The sequence below is a fragment of the Schistocerca americana genome, chromosome 7 (genome assembly GCF_021461395.2).
Source record: "Schistocerca americana isolate TAMUIC-IGC-003095 chromosome 7, iqSchAmer2.1, whole genome shotgun sequence".
Taxonomy (NCBI): Eukaryota; Metazoa; Arthropoda; class Insecta; order Orthoptera; family Acrididae; genus Schistocerca; species Schistocerca americana.
Genome location: NC_060125.1, coordinates 551,514,295 through 551,533,549, shown reverse-complemented (window position 1 = coordinate 551,533,549; position 19,255 = coordinate 551,514,295).

The window sequence follows — 19,255 nt, the reverse complement described above, 5'->3', positions numbered from 1 at the left end:
CCACCTTTCGAATTTGAAAGACAGTATTCCAGTATTCAATAGAATAACGATCAAAAACTCGACTGTGACGAGCGTGAAGTGGACCAACAATACAAGTCTACAAAAATAAAAATAAACTTTTTACGTCATCAAATAATACCTTGTTCTTAATTCAAAAAGCTTTTTTATGTCTGTGTGCTATCCAGCCATTGTTCTGAGCCCTCATTCCACCTGGTAACAAATCTGCAACTCACATAGTTCCAAACGTGCGTCCACGCATTAGCCTGTACACTTAACGAACCCCACTTGCCTCATCCCGCAACTATCCTGTACTGGCTGTCAAGGTTTCTACAACTCCGCCTCGCGGATTGGCCGCGCTGTTTAGGGCGTCATGTCACGGACTGCGCGGCCCCTCCCGCCGGAGGTACGAGTTCTCCCTTGGGAATGGGTGTGTGTGTTGTTGTTGGCATAAGTTAGTTTAAGCAGTGTCTAAGTCTAGGGACCGATGACCTGAGCAGTTTGGTCCCTTAGGAATTCACACATATTTGAACAACTCCACAGTGCTGCCATCGCAGACACACATACTTTTGCCTAACAACTTTTTCTCTGACCGCAATTCTTCAAATATATCATTTTCTTTTACAAATATTAAAACATCCAATAATATCATCGAAAATATCTTACACACTACCATACTTGACTAGTACACGTCAGAGTTAATTGATACATTGCTGAGTCTGAGATAACGGCAGAAAATCTCATGTCGGCATTGCGGAATCGCATGATGTGAAACATGAAGATGTAGATGAAAGAAGTCCCTTAAAATAAATTGATTTTAAGACTTCGAGTTATTGACAGAATTCTGAGGAAATGTAGCACACTGGAAGACAAATGATCTGCCATACTCTAATGATGCCATATTGCGCTGTAAAATGTTGCTGAGTCTGGAGCAGTGATGAGGTGAAGCACCAAACCGCACCAGAGCTACTGGAAGTGTAACAGCCGACTCCTCTCAGTAGGAGAACACCAAGGAGGTGTTCAGGCAACTTACGTGCCCATCTCTGGCCGACGCTGCTCTCGAGGAAACCTACTGCGACACTCTAATTAGGCAATAGCGTAGACAGACTGTGCAAAATACACTACTGGCCGTTAAAATTGCTACACTACAAAGATGACGTACTAGAGACGCGAAATTTAACCGACAGGAAGAAGATACTGTGATATGCAAATGATTAGCTTTTCAGAGCATTCACACAAGGTTGGCACCGGTGGCGACTCCTACAACGTGCTGACATGAGGAAATTATCCAACCGATTTCTCATACACAAACAGCAGTTGACCGGCGTTGCCTGGGGAAACGTTGTTGTGATGCCTCGTGTAAGGAGGAGAAATCCGTACCATCACGTTTCCGACTTTGATAAAGGTCGGATTGTAGCCTAACGCGATTGCGGTTTATCGTATCGCGACATTGCTGCTCGCGTTGGGCGAGATCCAATGACTGTTAGCAGAATATAGAATCGGTGGGTTCAAGAGAGTAATACGGAACGCCTTGCTGGATCCCAACGGCCTCGTATCACTAGCAGTCGAGATGACAGGCATCTTATCGGCATGGCTGTAACGGATCGTGCAGCCACGTCTCGATCCCTGAGTCAACAGATGGGGACGTTTGCAAGACAACAACCATCTGCACGAACAGTTCGAAGACGTTTGCAGCAGCATGGACTATCAGCTCGGAGACCGTGGCTGCGGTTACCCTTGACGCTGCATCACAGACAGGAGCGCCTGCGATGGTGTACTAAACGACGAACCTGGGTGCACGAATGCCAAAACGTCATTTTTGCGGATGAATCAAGGTTCTGTTTACAGCGTCATGATGGTCGCATCCGTGTTTGCCGACATCGCGGTGAACGCACATTGGAAGGGTGTATTCGTCATCACCATACTGGCGTATCACCCGGCGTGATGGTGTGGGGTGCCATTGGTTACACGTCTCGGTCACCTCTTGTTCGCATTGACGGCACTTTGAACAGTGTACGATACATTTCAGATGTGTTACGACCCGTGGCTCTACCCTTCATTCGATCCCTGCGAAACCCTACTTTTCAGCAGGATAATACGTAATCGCATGTTGCAGGTCCTGTACCGGCCTTTCTGGATACGGAAAATGTTCGAGTGCTGCCCTGGCCAGCACATTCTCCACATCTCTCACCAATTGAAAACATCTAGTCAATGGTGGCCGAGCAACTGGCTCGTCACAATACGGCAGTCACTACTCTTGATGAACTGTGGTATCGTGTTGAAGCTGCATGGGCAGCTGTACCTGTACAGGACATCCAAGCTCTGTTGGACTCAATGGCCAGGCGTATCAAGGCCGTTATTATGGCCAGAGGTGGTTGTTCAGGGTACTGATTTCTCAGGATCTATGCACCCAAATTGCGTGAAAATGTAATCACATGTCAGTTCTAGTATAATATATTTGTGCAATGAATACCCGTTTATCATCTGCAGTTCTTCTTGGTGTAGCAATTTTAATGGCCAGTGGTGTACTCGGCTATGTTCATCGTGATTTTGCTGCGTATACGCAGCGTCAGTTTACAAGAGAGCGCTTAGCACACAGAAAAGTTTGATGTTAGAATTTCAAGAGTGTAAATTCCTAAGACGAGTCCGGCATTTTATTCCTCTCTCCCGAAATGGCCACGACGGAAAAATCACTCGAGTTTCATCGGCGATCTTTGTTACCGCGCACAGTGGAAAATGCAAGGAGTCAACTTACAGTGCACAGTAGCTCGCTGTGTATAGATGTAAATGTCGATAAGGTGGTGTAAACATGCACATCCTATCCTCTAGAAGAGCGGAAACGCGGAAGTCCCAGACGGGCCTTTCTCTGGGAATCTGAACAGGTGGTGTAATTCGGCAGCACGCCGACCGTCGGCAGCTGAACCGTAGGCTTATGCAAACACAAACCCGCGCCGCTTTCCGCGGCTGCTGTAACAATGGGAACAACTTAGCCACCACTCCAGGGCTATTGTCCCCCGCCCGCTCGTTTAGCAAACTGAGAGAAAGTCTCAGATGGCAAAGCACTGTTATGCAACGCTCAGTCCTACCTCGTTCCCGGCGGTTGTCATTTTAAATGAACGCGACAACTTGTGCAGATTTTTGCTATAATATATGTAATATCGTCATTGGAATTGTGCATCAGACCAGGAATCAATACAGACCTTTTCCGTGTCGGCCGCCACAGTCACTGGTCCACGTTGGAGTCCCGGTTCGACAGATAGTTTTAATTGGCCAACTAGCTCTCTAACACTGTACACAGAGCGAAAAATTAGTGGTGGTTCAAGTAGCTGGCACAAATTCGGAAAGCACACAGTCTACTGAATCAGCTTTGAGCTTTGCCGCGAGTGCATGGGTACGTCGTCTAAAACTCGCCATGAACAAAAGGGCAGAGGAGTGCCTGAATATCTGGGGCGCGTGGTGTCACATCAACGGAAACTCCGTTTGTGGTACTAGGAATGTACTTAGTCCAAATTACGATCATAAAGCGCGCAGCATCATACTGGTAGAAAATGGACAGATCTCGTAGGATCACTGGCGTACCAATTCACGACAAGCGCCAACTTAAAACTCCGACGGACGGAGACCTGGCAACGAGAGTGTGACGTTAGTGATAAGGTGTGCCGTGTATATAACATTTGAAACTTCTTTATTTAAATGAGTGTGGCTGTACTTAAATTCGGTCGCAGGTTCGAATCCTGCCTCGGGCATGGATGTGTGTGATGTCCTTAGATTAGTTAGGTTTAAGTAGTTCTACGTTCTAGGGGAGTGATGACCACAGATGTTAAGTCCCATAGTGCTCAGAGCCATTTGAACCATTTTTTGTACTTAAACTGCTGAATGACAGAGACCCACAATATCCTAGCGCTACGCAATCTGGCTGCTCAAAAAAAGATAACCAGACTTCAAATAATTAATTCAAAACAATGGCCCTGACTAAAAAGAAATCCTAACAATAACCTATACGTATCATTAAGCACTTACCTCACAAAAATCTTCATTACGTGAACTACTGCAATACAGCGAGCGTCAATACTGCCAACTACATAAAAGTTTCTAACTACTAAAGCCACTAACTACTAATAGGCATGTGGTTAGCAAAGGAATGAGTTTGTTGCAAACCAAATAATGTATTTTTACCTTAATAATGTGACACCCAGTTCAGACAGAAACATAAATCGTCATTGACATTTAGTACAAAGGTACATAATCATGAATAGTATACAAAGTCGAACATGTACACACCGTTAGCCTACGCTAACACTTCAGACCTCTACCCTCCATCAATGCTAACTTCTCACATCTAACATCCATCACTGCTGGCCGTTCACCTCCAACTGCCCAACAGTACTTTCATTACTGCTGGGGACTAACTTCCAACTGCCCAACAGTACTGGCGATTAACTTCCATCAAGAGTCCAACCAGCTACAGAGTCTCTTACAAAGAAAGCGCAGTCAGAGATCCAATGCAAAGCGCTACACCGCGCTGCCAACACAGAAGCAGCCCACTTACACATTTTACTTGATACACAGGAGCGGCTGAAAACGAGCTACTCGAATCCAAGCCTTGGCATGGCTCCCTTTCTGACCCGACACGGCCCGTCCCCCAGGCACTTACATTTCGTGACACTGAGAAGCGACTCAGACTGTAGCTGCAGGCAAGCTGGAACGCACTGTTCTGACCTGTAGGCTGCTCAGTAACCTATGGCAAAGAGGACAACACAGAAACGCATTAACACTGGACACCATATACAACACAGTGCGTGACGAAGACACATAGTACACGCTTCACACTTTAGCCGATACAATCTCTTCGGCACTGCAAATCGAGTACCTCAATGACCGAGAACGCCACCGACTACAAGACATGCAACAATTCCTCAGGATAGACAAACGATGACGAAAGACGAATGCACAAAAACCAGTGCGCACATGAAACGTAATCCCCAAAGTAAATATAGGTTACATACATACAAAGCTCAGATATAGTAAGCGACTAGAAAATAAGTGTAATAAAACACATTAACGGTCGTAAATAGTATATTTAGACGGTGTCCGGTGATTATACAGCAAGGAGCGTTGTTAAACCTGTTCTAAGATAAAAATATTTGTAGTAATTACAATGTCACCCTTACTTAACGTTGGGATTATAATAATTAAGAATATTAAAGGCGTCCGCAAGTCAAAGACACGATGAACCTATTGAGACTTTCACCCCTGGGCGGCTGAGGTGGTGGGACAAACCTCTCCTCTCTACTCTATCCTCTCATCCTTTAATTTTCTTCTTAAAATTCGAATTTTACTATTTCCTCTTTCACATTTATTTACATTTTACGTTCAGTAGATATAGGGAACAGTCGTGCAATATGGGTCTGGTTTAGTTATTTGCTTTACTCTGTAACTGTGGTGGTTAATTGGAACTTTAATATACTGTTCTCTTACCTCAAGACATGTTCTATGAATTGAACAGTGTGATGATTTTTATTTTTTATTTATGTTTCTTAATTACATCAAAAGAAAAGTGCTACAATTATAGGGTTTGTAGAAAGTGTCATGCAGTTTAGGCCATTGTCTTTCCTGTGATAATATCTATTGTTATTGAAACATTGTGCTGGTACTTATTGAATAATAATTAAGACTTAGTTAGTATGGGAACTTATTGTTACTATTTCAGTTCAGTTTACCAATGTTTAATTCGCTGTTTTACAGAGATCACAGATATAAAACAAAGTACACTCCTGGATATGGAAAAAAGAACACATTGACACCGGTGTGTCAGACCCACCATACTTGCTCCGGACACTGCGAGAGGGCTGTACAAGCAATGATCACACGCACGGCACAGCCGACACACCAGGAACCGCGGTGTTGGCCGTCGAATGGCGCTAGCTGCGCAGCATTTGTGCACCGCCGCCGTCAGTGTCAGCCAGTTTGCCGTGGCATACGGAGCTCCATCGCAGTCTTTAACACTGGTAGCATGCCGCGACAGCGTGGACGTGAACCGTATGTGCAGTTGACGGACTTTGAGCGAGGGCGTATAGTGGGCATGCGGGAGGCCGGGTGGACGTACCGCCGAATTGCTCAACACGTGGGGCGTGAGGTCTCCACAGTACATCGATGTCGTCGCCAGTGGTCGGCGGAAGGTGCACGTGCCCGTCGACCAGGGACCGGACCGCAGCGACGCACGGATGCACGCCAAGACCGTAGGATCCTACGCAGTGCCGTAGGGGACCGCACCGCCACTTCCCAGCAAATTAGGGACACTGTTGCTCCTAGGGTATCGGCGAGGACCATTCGCAACCGTCTCCATGAAGCTGGGCTACGGTCCCGCACACCGTTAGGCCGTCTTCCGCTCACGCCCCAACATCGTGCAGCCCGCCTCCAGTGGTGTCGCGACAGGCGTGAATGGAGGGACGAATGGAGACGTGTCGTCTTCAGCGATGAGAGTCGTTTCTGCCTTGGTGCCAATGATGGTCGTATGCGTGTTTGGCGCCGTGCAGGTGAGCGCCACAATCAGGACTGCATACGACCGAGGCACACAGAGCCAACACCCGGCATCATGGTGTGGGGAGCGATCTCCTACACTGGCCGTACACCACTGGTGATCGTCGAGGGGACACTGAATAGTGCACGGTACATCCAAACCGTCATCGAACCCATCGTTCTACCATTCCTAGACCGGCAAGGGAACTTGCTGTTCCAACAGGACAATGCACGTCCGCATGTATCCCGTGCCACCCAACGTGCTCTAGAAGGTGTAAGTCAACTACCCTGGCCAGCAAGATCTCCGGATCTGTCCCCCATTGAGCATGTTTGGGACTGGAAGAAGCGTCGTCTCACGCGGTCTGCACGTCCAGCACGAACGCTGGTCCAACTGAGGCGCCAGGTGGAAATGGCATGGCAAGCCGTTCCACAGGACTACATCCAGCATCTCTACGATCGTCTCCATGGGAGAATACCAGCCTGCATTGCTGCGAAAGGTGGATATACACTGTAGTAGTGCCGACATTGTGCATGCTCTGTTGCCTGTGTCTATGTGCCTGTGGTTCTGTCAGTGTGATCATGTGATGTATCTGACCCCAGGAATGTGTCAATAAAGTTTCCCCTTCCTGGGACAATGAATTCACGGTGTTCTTATTTCAATTTCCAGGAGTGTATTTACCTGATCCACTCGCCCAACCTATGCACGGCCTCTACACTTGATACGCAGCACCCAGTCTTCTTGCAATGACTCCAAACACATAATGCACTTTTCAGTCTCGTCTGTTGACATATTGTTTCCAGTAAAGTCCACTTTTCGGTCCCGCTTTCTAATTGGCTTTCCATGGCCACCCTCTGCGTATTTGTTGTATTTTGGAACAGCACCTGACTGAACTTCAGGTTTCTTCAATTCTGTTTCAGGCTTTATTTTTTCTGCTTTTCACCTCTTCTCTCCAATGACAATCTTTTTCTTCTTTAATCATTGAAAACAGTCCAGCTACCTATCTCGAGATCATTTTGTTACATATAAATTTGCTTCCAGCCATTTCCATGCACTCTTCATTCCATTTTCGCCTTACTGTACTTGTTTCTCAATATCCGCCATTTCGTCCTGAAAAGAAATAAGAATAAGAAAATAAAATTTAAAAACTGATATGTCTTCTGGCCGATACTGAAAGACAGTCGGGTGGCCGGTACTGCACACCAGTTACGCAGTACAATCTAGTACTATTGTATGTTACTTTATAGAAATTAGTATGAAACGTTTGTTAGATGTCATTCCTTGCATAAGAGAGGTGAGCAAAATATAGCAACGAAGTTAATCACGTACTTGAGAAACGTGTAGTACAGGCCTCAAAATATCTTCCGTGCGCTAAAGAGCTATAGGAACACTATCAAGCACTCAGAGCAGACAAAGCACTGGAGAGAGGAAGAAGATCCCCGACACCAGTGCACACGGATACACGAGCTTGCTGTGCTCATCTGAGACCATTTGGAGGCGGAAATAGAAAGCACAGCAGTGGTCGATATTGTAAGCCGGCCGGTACTGCACGACTGCCCCATAAGTATAAAAGCTGCATTACGCAAACGAAAAATACGAACAACTGAAAAAAATATAAAAGGTCCACCTCCTCGCTATAAGGGCGGACGACAGTGCGTGTGGTGGTTTTGCACTGGGATGGTCTTTCGGTAATCCCTGGCATACTACCATGCACAGCGGCTAAGAGACAGCTACGTCCGGCAGTAAGAAATTAGGCAACTGGTCACAAGAAATACAGCAGCGTGAAAAAGGTCTACGAAAAGGTAAGCTACGAATCATTTCTTCAAACATGTATCATCATTGTGGAGTGACATATACCAGTGATCCAGGTCATTATGACCACTTGTTCTTAGTAGCATGTTGCTCCAGCTACAGAACGCAATACAGCCGCGGTTCTATGTGAAATGGATTATACAAGTCCTTGATCAGTTTCCTGGAGGTGTGTGACGCACCGGTCACACAGTTCCCGCAAATTACGGATCTGTGGTTTGTGCGCTCGGAGCCGGCGCTCAGACTCACCTCAGATGTTTTCCATCGCGTTCAGATTAGGTACATTTGGTAGCCAAGACATCAACCAGAATTAACTATCACCGTCCTCAAATCCCTGAGCATCTCTGGCTTTCTGACGTGGATAGTTATCTTGCTGGAAGACGCCATCACTATCGGTCAAATCATGAAGCGTAAAGCTATGCAGGTGGTCAGCAACAGTATTCACATAATCGACAGCTGTCCTCAGGTCCCAAGAAAGCAGAAGTGAATGTCCTTCATGGCGTAACACAGCCCCCCTCTCCCCCCACCCCATCAACATGCTCACGAGCCACGGTCTATGTTTCGAATAGCCATTCTGGTGGATGATGGCATATGCGTACACAACCACTGACTTGATGAAGCGACAAACGTGATTCATCCGACCAAGCGGTTCAGTCCCCATGATCCAGTGTCCACTGCAGTCATGGTTAGCCAAGTCGTGGCTCAACGAGGCGAAACGTAGGGGTCGCCAGCTGTGGAGCCACACGTTCAACAATGTTCACCGAATGGTGTGCTACGAAACCCTTGAGCCTGCACCAGCATTGCAATCTGTCGTCATATCTGTCACAAATCACCTAACATCTATTTTTACAGAGTGGGCAAGTCGCCAGGCTCCAATGCCTGTGATGAGGCATTGGCGACCAGCATCTTGTCGTCTACTCGTGGTTTCGCCATATTTCGACGCCTGTCCACAGATGCTCACTACAGTAGCATGCAAACACCGCAACAACTATGCCTTTTTCGAGATTCTCCGTCCCATACACGGGACCATAACATTCTACCATTTCTCACAGTCGATTAAGTCAGTGGATTTCCCATTTGCGGAACGAACTGTCTCTAGTATGAGCCTCCAGTCGTCTCTGCTCTCGTTATATGCTTTCCATACCGCGTCACGTGTGAGCTATGTCACTGTGTATTCAGTCTCGTTGTGGGCAGTGTTCCTAATATCTTGACTGATTAGTGTAGCAAAGTGGGCAGGAATTATAGTTGTAAACTATTTACTTTCTTCCTCACACCGTAATGTGGCGTGTTAAAAGGAAAGGCCCATGACAAATATAATTCCTTATTTCGATGTCACAAAAAGGGAGTTACAAAACGGTACAGACACACTTCAGGAGATTGTAGATGTCGTGAGGAACAAATTGAGGATAGGAACCCTTGTTCGAAAACATCATCAACGATGCTACAGAGAGTCGGCCGCGGTGGCCGAGCCGTTCTAGGCGCTTCAGTCTGGAACCGCACGACTGATACGGTCGCAGGTTAGAATCCTGCCTCGGGCATGGATATGTGTGATGTCCTCAGATTAGTTGGGTGTAAGTAGATCTTAGTTCTAGGGGACTGATGACCTCAGATGTTAAGACCCATAGTGCTCAGAGCCATTTGAACATTTGATGCTACAGAGCATCGAAGTTTTAGTTGCTGGCGCCTGCCGGTAGGCCACCCTTCGGCAGTTTATGTGACCTTATACGCTGACGGACCACAGGCGGAACGTCTCGTAATGTTGTTTGTTATTCAGTGATCGTGACTGATTGCCACGATCGGTAGTGGAGAAGATTGAGCTATCTACTTGATAGACAGGCCTTGTCTCCTAGGGGTGCGACAATCTCTTACCTCAGTGGACAACTGTTTCAGACACAGGTTTCCATCCACAGTTTATATTTCTCCTGGAACCCTCTAAAATGTCCAGTGGTTATCGGTATACAGGAGAAAAATAAACTGCAGATGGAAATCCATGTCTGAAACTGGCATCTGCTAAGGCAACATAGTATCGCCTTCATAGGAGACAAGGCCTGTCTATGCAGCCATCTCCTCCACTGGCGATCGTGGCAATCAGTAGCGATCACTGAATAACAAACAACATTGCTAGACGTTCCGCCTGTGGTGCATCAGCGTGTGAGGTCACGTTTGCTGACGAAGGGGTGGCCTCAGGGCAGACGCCAGCGACTATAACTTCGACGCTCTGTAGCATCGTTGGATGACGTTTTAGAACAAGGGCCCCTATTCACGATTTGTTCCTCATGACACCCTCTACAACCTCTCTAAGTTCATCGGTATCGTTTTACAAGAACCTGTATACAGAGCACGACTATCAGTAGAAAAATCATGCAGAAGTACTGAAAACTGCAGCTAGGACATTTACAGTGATATGAACATTTTTATTCATTATCATTTAGCGTGATGTGTGCTACTGAGGCATTATTGTATATTTACAGATACAGTTTTAAAACAATGACGTGAACATAGGAGATAACAGGGGACAATATGGCGCACATTAAGCAAATCTTCGCCTAAGTTGCATGTCGGGCCGATTCTGCACAAAGGCGGCTTCTTGAGACTTCACATGAAAGTGAGGCTGTTTCGTTCAAACTCGACGAAGATGACAGAGGTGACAATAATCACATACCTCGTGTCGGAATCGACGTTACGAGGAAACTCGAGAGAAGCAACTTCTTCAATTGTAGTTGGAGAAGGAGGGCGCCTACGAGCTCAAATGAGTTAGCAGCGTGAGGGGAACCACTGAAGAAATTACTCTAAAGCCGAAGCAAGACCAACGGCTTTCGTGGATCACTAAGACGCCACTTCTGGAGGGACTGTATCAGAAAAAGAGAAGTCTCTTCTTCCGACATTGCAGTCAACACGGCGTAACCTTCCCGTCCATAAAAATTTCCGGTAGAAAATAGACTGAGAATTGAAACTGATAAATTTTGGACGTAAGCAGCGCTACGTCACGGCCCTGTGAAATCAACCTGAATAAACTGAAAAATTCTTACCTCATAATGCTGTCGCCGGATAACACTGTCTACACATCTGCCCCTAAATGGCACAGCTTAGTGCAATGCTGGCCTATCTACTACTACTGAACAACATTTGTCTGAGATTTGCATTATTAGAAAAAAACTGCGTTTGCTTTTTGACACAGCTTCATGGCTGGTCCTCTGATTATTAAACAACACATGACTATGATCTGGGAAAATTTGTAAAATATTTGAATTCAAGTAAATAACTGGTAAAAATTTATGTTCTGAAAAGCCTTATAATTGAAAATATTTCTGCAAACCATTACATAAACAAATTGAGCATTACAAGTCTGACTTAATTAGTGCTGACAAATCACAAAAAAATTGAAACAAATTCATATAGAGATCTCAGACAACAAATTTAAGTACGCGCATGGCGATGAAGAATAATAAAGTTTACCTTACACTACATGGCAACGAACTGCGCTGCACCAGCGGCGACTGGTATTGCTCTTTCATGACTGGAAACCGTACTGTAGCGGTGAGCTAATACGACTTCTCCGTAACAGCGAGCTATTGCGACTGCCCTGTAGGAGCGAGCGATTATTACTGCTGCCGACACTGCTCTGACCTGCGATTCTATTGCAGCAGAGATGTTTTATATCGCAAGCAGTGCGTGAGCGATACATCGAAATTACATTTGCTCCAGTAGGGCAGTGAGCAGTAAACCTCTTACTTAATGAACCCCTTACAAACGTCACTGAGGCTACTGTCACCGCACCAATCCACTTTCTAGTATGCAGGTAAACTCTCTGTACGTAGCAGAACCATGCAGTAATCGTTCCCTTGATTTCTCCCACGCTCATCTGAATTCTGTGCGTTTTTTCTCATATTAGCTCGCGCACTGAAAGTCATTAAGAATATATTCAGGTTTTACCAGGCTTACTGTGTTCCCAAATTGTTTTACGTAACTAGCTGAAATAATAGATTGTGCAACTCTCCACCGGCGCAGTATTGCTGTTGGACTTTGCAAGTAGAACCGAACTGATGATCTACGATCCAGACCATTTCTCTTAACACTATTTACAAGGTGCATTCCATAAGTAATGCGACCAAATTCATAAAAAAATATTTATTGAATATATTAGTACAAACAATCAAAAATTTTCAAAATAGCACCCTCTTGCATCGATACACTTTTGGAGGCGGTGTTTCCATGCCTGGAAGGCATCCTGGAATGCCTTTTCCGGAATTTCCTTTAGAGCTGATGTAACATGCGCCTGGATGCTTTCAATCGTGGTTCAAATGGTTCAAATGGCTCTGAGCACTATGCGACTTAACTTCTGAGGTCATCAGTCGCCTAGAACTTAGAACTAATTAAACCTAACTAACCTAAGGCATCACACACATCCATGCCCGAGGCAGTATTCGAACTTGCGACCGTAGCGGTCGCTCGGCTCCAGACTGTAGCGCCTAGAACCCCACGGCCACTCCGGCCGGCTTTCAGTCGTGTCCCAGTGTTTTACTTTCATGACTCCTTTTAAGCGAGGAAACAAAGAAAAAGTCAGCAGGAGCCAGGTCAGGACTGTAGGGAGCCTGGGAAACAAATTGGGTCTTGGTCCTGGCCAGGAAGTCGTTGACAATGAAGGTGCTGGGACTCGGCACTTGTCGTGGTGAACTTTCCACGTGTCCTTGATGTCGCTTCGGCAGCGCGAGACCCTCCTTTTCAGTCTTTTGAGCACTTCCAAGTAGAAAGCTGTAGTCCCGGTAGGTACGAATTCGTGGTGGACAATGCCTCTGACGTCACAGAAGACAATGAGCGTGATTTTGATCCTGGACTTGCTCATGCTTGTCTTCTTGGGACGGGGCAACGATGGGGTGTGCCACTCTGAACTCTACCTTTTTGTCTCAGGGTCGTACTCAAAAATCCACGACTCATCACCAGTGATAACTGAGTTTAAAAAATGAGGATTATTTTCACACATTTCCAGCATTTCTCGGCACCGAAGCCCTCACATGTGCTTAGGTTCGTCGGTCAACACTTTTGGGACGAGTTTGGCACACACCTTTCTCATGTTCAAATCTTCGGTCTCAATGCAGAAAACGGTTGTTTTTGACGTGTTTAGAATTTGTGCTATCAATTGAAGGCTCAGCCGGCTGTCAGAGTTCAAACAATCGCGCACACGTGTCACATTTTCGTCGACTAGTGCGGTTGATGGCCGTCCAGTGCAAGGTTCGTCGGTGATCTCCTCTCGGCCTTCCATGAACGACTTGTGCCATCGGAAAACTTGTGATTTGGACAAACAATCAGTCCCAAAGGGATCCTGAAGTAATGGAAACGTCTCGGTGGCGGACTTCCCAAGTTTAACGCAAAATTTGACAGTGTACCGTTGCTCTACAAAATGATCCATTGTGCCGTGTTACATAAACTCAAAACAGGGTTGACGGAAACAGGGGCATAGTCGGTCAAAGTAATCAATGAGCTGTGGGTAATAATGAATCTTAGGCAGAGACTGGCGGGAGGTACTACCACACCCTCCCTGAGAATAAAATTCTCAAAAATTTTAACACGCATCTTGTAATAGCTACAGGTACTTCCTTCATCTATTTTTATTCCCTGCAAACCGTTGTGCAGTACATGGTACAGGTTACATTGTACCCACACTGGTGGCTCTGTGACCTATTCGATTCGCGTATGGAATGGGGGAAGTAGTGTATGTTCCATGGCAAGTGGCCTAATCTCTCATTTTATTCTCGTGCTACCTATGCGAGATATATGATGCAGACATCAGAACTCATTCTTTTTTTGGTACCCGAAAGCAAACCATGAGAAAAGAGTAATTTTTTTAAGTTCGCTGATCAGCTCTGCACTACTTTCATACTAGATTGCTGACCTGTCTGGGTCATAGCAGCAGGTCTATAAATACATTCACTCTCGTAGTGTCTTGAACGCACTAGCTTCTATATACGGTGTTCTTTACTGATACGTCGTATTTTTCAGTGAGTCACCTCTGGTTTCCTTTTCCCAAGTCACTCTGTTTACTAGACGACGTTTTCGTGTTAGATGGCGTGGCTGGACGGATTTGTTGCGGCGAACAGCAGAAAGACCTCTGCTAAACCCCAAAGCTGTTGACGATTCTATCAAATGTTGATGCTGTTTCATATCCTTCTTCGTAGTGTTACCTCAAGATACCGGGAGGTTATAAATAAAGTGCAGCTATTCACATAGATCGAGTGTGGGCTGTAATTATCGTATAGTAGCGAAACTTGGTAGATATGCTAATGAACTAATTTGAAACCGATTTATGCTGGAAAAAAATAGTTCCAATTTTGGGCACCAGATGCAAATCTGGCGCCATGAATACCACCAAGATGTATAGAAATGTTTCTGTATGTAGCCGGCCGGCGTGGCCGTGCGGTTCTGGGCGCTACAGTCTGGAGCCGAGCGACCGCTACGGTCGCAGGTTCGAATCCTGCCTCGGGCATGGATGTGTGTGATGTCCTTAGGTTAGGTAGGTTTACTTAGTTCTAAGTTCTAGGCGACTGATGACCTCAGAAGTTAAGTCGCATAGTGCTCAGAGCCATTTTGTTTCTGTATGTAGTGAATTAGGAACGGGACTTGGTCAGAAGAGGTCAAACAAGTGAGAAAACCGTAATATTAATTACATTATTAGCAGCCCGTAACGCAGTTTGTTCCTTATCAGCACTGGAAACTTCGACGTACAGCGCCAGATTTGCCCCTGGTGACGGAAATTGGAACTAATTTTTTTGCAGCGTAAATTGGTTCCACATAAACACCTTATCAGATCTACCAAGTTTCGCTGTCGTACGATACTTAGAGCCCTCAATGGACTACCGTGAGTAACTGCATTTTAGTAATAAGCACACGGTATTTAAACAATGTGATGGCTCCAGACCTGTACCACTAATATTGTAATCGGATACTACAGAACCACTTATCTTTGTTATGGTTGTTATCAAGAATTTATCCACAAAAAATAAAATAACTAATATCCATTTCACTTAGTGGAAATATTGTTTTGGTCCTTCATGATTTCTCTCAATCAGCGAAGATACTGTGTGCTGTAGACAACAGCATAGTTAGCGAACAGTCTGACAGTGTTTCGGCCTTATCTGATATAGAAGGTGGCAACGGCCTTGCCGCATTGGATACACCGGTTCCCGTCAGATCACAGAAGTTAAGTGCAGTCGGTCGTGGCCGGCACTTGGGTGGGTGACCATCCGAGCCGCCATGAGCTGTTGCCATTTTTCGGGGCGCACTCAGCCCAGTGATGCCAATTGAGAAGCTACTCGACCGAATAGTAGCGGCTTCGGTCACAGAAAACCATCATAATGAGCGGGAGAGCGGTGTGCTGACCACACGCCCCTCTTATCCGCATCTTCAGCTGACGATGACCCGGCGGTTGGATGGTCCCGAGGGGCCACTTGTGGCCTGCAGACGGAGTGCTTTTTTGATTTTTGATATACAGGATGAACCAGAACACTGACAAACTTTCGCAGGTTGTTCAGAGATAGCTTCTGAATATTTTGGTGTAAGGAACCCACTGTCTCCGGAGTTTGGTAACAGATTTGGTTTGCTGCCACAATTACCTTCGTATTTGTATTACACCGAAAACAGTGCACAAGAGTGCAAATGTCGACGGTATGCGTTCACTGTGAATGTATGGACTGGTAGTACCAACGATTTCGTGATTGGACGTTACCTTCATACTGATACACTCAATGGAATCGTGTACAAATCGGTGCTTCAGCATGTCGTCCCACAGTTCGTTGAAGATGTGCCGCTTAGAGGTCGTCAGCTTATGTGGTTTCAACATGACAGGTCGCCGGCAAACTTGGCACTCCACGTTAGGAATCACACTGAAGGGCAGTTCGGATGACAACGGTTAGGTCGCGGTGGTCCTGTTCTGTGGCCAGCTTGGTCATCAGACGTGACGCCAATGGACTTCTTCCTCTGGGTGCACGTGAACAGCCTGGTTTGCGAGATTCTGGTACGTACTCCCACGTGCCTGGCTGCCAGAATTATCCACGCGCCTGGCTGCCAGAATTATTGCAGCCGCGGAAGCACGACGCCAAACACTGCATGGGGGCTTAATTAATTACAAAGCAAATAATTTTAATTTTGGTCGATGTTTGTCCGATTACGAGGTCTCGTAAACGGTTGGCCCTGACTAGTATTAGTACGCAATCTGACTGCATAGAACAACAACAAAGAATGAAACGAAATTTCCGTTAACACAATTAATTAATTAAGTCCCCAGCAACTATAAAACCTAGGAAACAACAAAACACAAGTGTAGCTGTTCTGTGTGTGGAAGTGTGATTCAACGTACACATCTGGCACGGTTCTTCCTCGATAAGACCAGATGTTTTAAACACCATTTATACTGAAGTAATTTAAAAAAAAAACCAGAAATACTATAATTGCACATAGAAACCAGAAATACAGTCTAATACAAGAACACGAGCCAGATGCTTTGTTGACTGAACCTGTGACCAAGAGGCATTATTGTTTAAGACATTGAAATAATAAAAAAAGGATTTTTTTACCTTCATATATATTGACGAAAAGCACACTCTGATCATTACAGCATCCCCAATCCAACAATATCTGGTGTCTAGCCCATCAAAACAATATGACAACATCTGAACAAGCACTCTCCATGGGAACTTCTCAACAACGACTCACCACTACTACATCTCAACAAGCACTGCCTACTGCTACTTCTCAATAAGCACTCTCCACCACGACTTCTCGATAAGAACTGCCTACTGCTACTTCTCAATAAGCACTCTCCACTACCACATCTCAACAAGCACAGCCAGTGGAGGCGGCTGAATAATACTCTTTGGCGCAATCTCTGGCGCTGTGACTCAGTGTAGCCACCTTTCATATGCCCCTCCTCCATGGGCTATAATTTGATGGTATTTTTGCCAGCATTGGTGGTGAAAATACCACCAAATTCGTCCAAAAAATACAGACAAAAATAAAAGATAATATTAATAAGTAAATATCACTTCACTAAATAAATTTTGGCTTTGCACTGACCCTTCAATAACCTAATATATAAAATACAGTAAGGAATACTAATGCTTTCATACATATGATTTTACATAATAGTTTACATAAGTATTATTCAATCAATGGCACCCAGTAATGTTGAGCAGGTGCAGACACCAACAAGTGACATTATTTCAGTAGAAGCAGTTCCATTAGTGGCACCTAGCAATGTTGAACAGGTGCAGACACCAACAAGTGACATTATTTCGGTAGAAGCAGTCCATCAGTGGCACACAGTAATGTTGAGCAGGTGCAGACACCAACAAGTGACATCATTTCAGAAGAAGCAGTTCCATCAGTGGCACCCAGCAATGTTGAGCAGGTGCAGACACCAACAAGTGACATTATGTCATTAGCAGCAGTTCCATCAGTGGCACCCAGTAATGTTGACAGGTGCAGGTAACAGTCCATAATATTCACTATCACTAATCAGACAGTTCATCAGAGTTTATCAGCAGAAATCAAACATCTCCTAGTGGCACCCATCATGTTGAACAAGTGCAGCTAACAATCCATAATATTCACTATCACTAATCAGACAGTTCATTAGAGTTTCTCAGCAGAAATTAAACATTTCCAAGTGGCACCCATCAATGTTGAACAGGTGCAAGCACGTACAACAGTTTGAAGGCACACACAATTGCTTTTACAAAATTATTCTCAATGCTCTTACACTAAACGTACAAATAATAATAAACACACAAATGATATCAGATAATTGTCATATTAAATATTACAAATACACAAATATCTGTAAACCTATAATATTTATGGGTGTCAGTGCAAGCCACAACAAACAAGTAAAATAATATTTAGGAGATAGATCGGTACCAATTATTTGGGATTAGGAAAGGAAAACACACAAAACACACTCACTCATCTTTGATCCACATTAAGTACTACTGTGTAATTGAGTAGTGTTAACTGTGTAAATGCAATTCTGTCAAAATTTGATGTTCGATATGTGTATCAAGTAGTAGTGGCAGCAGTGTATAACAGTCAATAATAGTTAGTCAACGTCATAGCCATCATGTCAAGACCAATGTTTGCCAAGCCAAATCAAAATGTACGGTTTCTGAACAACTGTCAGTGTGCCAAGATATGCAAATACTTCCTCTCTCCAAAAAAAAAGTATATGCTGCTTAGTGATTTAACAAAGTGTGTGTGTAGACAATCTTCCTTCCACTTAAGTGTTTTAGTCTGCCATCTTCTTCCTCCTTGTTCCATATAAACCAACAAAAAAAAAAATGCTCCTCACTTACTTTACCTCTTATCCACCAAAACTCCAATAATCATCAGCATCACATAATCTTAATACTTCAATAATACCTCTTACGTCGATACATATAAACCTTATCATCAATATCATTTACCTTACCTCTTGTCCACCAAAACTCCAATAATCATCAACTTCACATAATCTCAATACCTCAATAATACCTCTTCAATACGTCGATACATATAAACCTTATTACCAATATCATTTCACTTCCATAACAACTCTTTCCTCTAGTCAGTATCCTCGAACAAGTACAGACAAAATCCTAGTGCAAACTTCAATTTATCATCCCATGCAATCCGAAGACACAATGTCCACACACAACCTCTGTGTAGTCCACCTGAGCCAAATCTTCTACTCATCATGAATTATAAAATACATTTTGGTTTCCTTGTCCATCATTAAATAAAAGAAATGCACACATGACCTCTAACAGCCATCAGTTTGAATAACTTTCAGTAAGTAGGTGCGAGTACGTAGTATGAAAGATCACATAAGACTTTGAGTGAATAAATCGTAATATTTCACAGTGTGTACACCACTTCAAGAATCATGGCAAAACAGAAGCAAACATG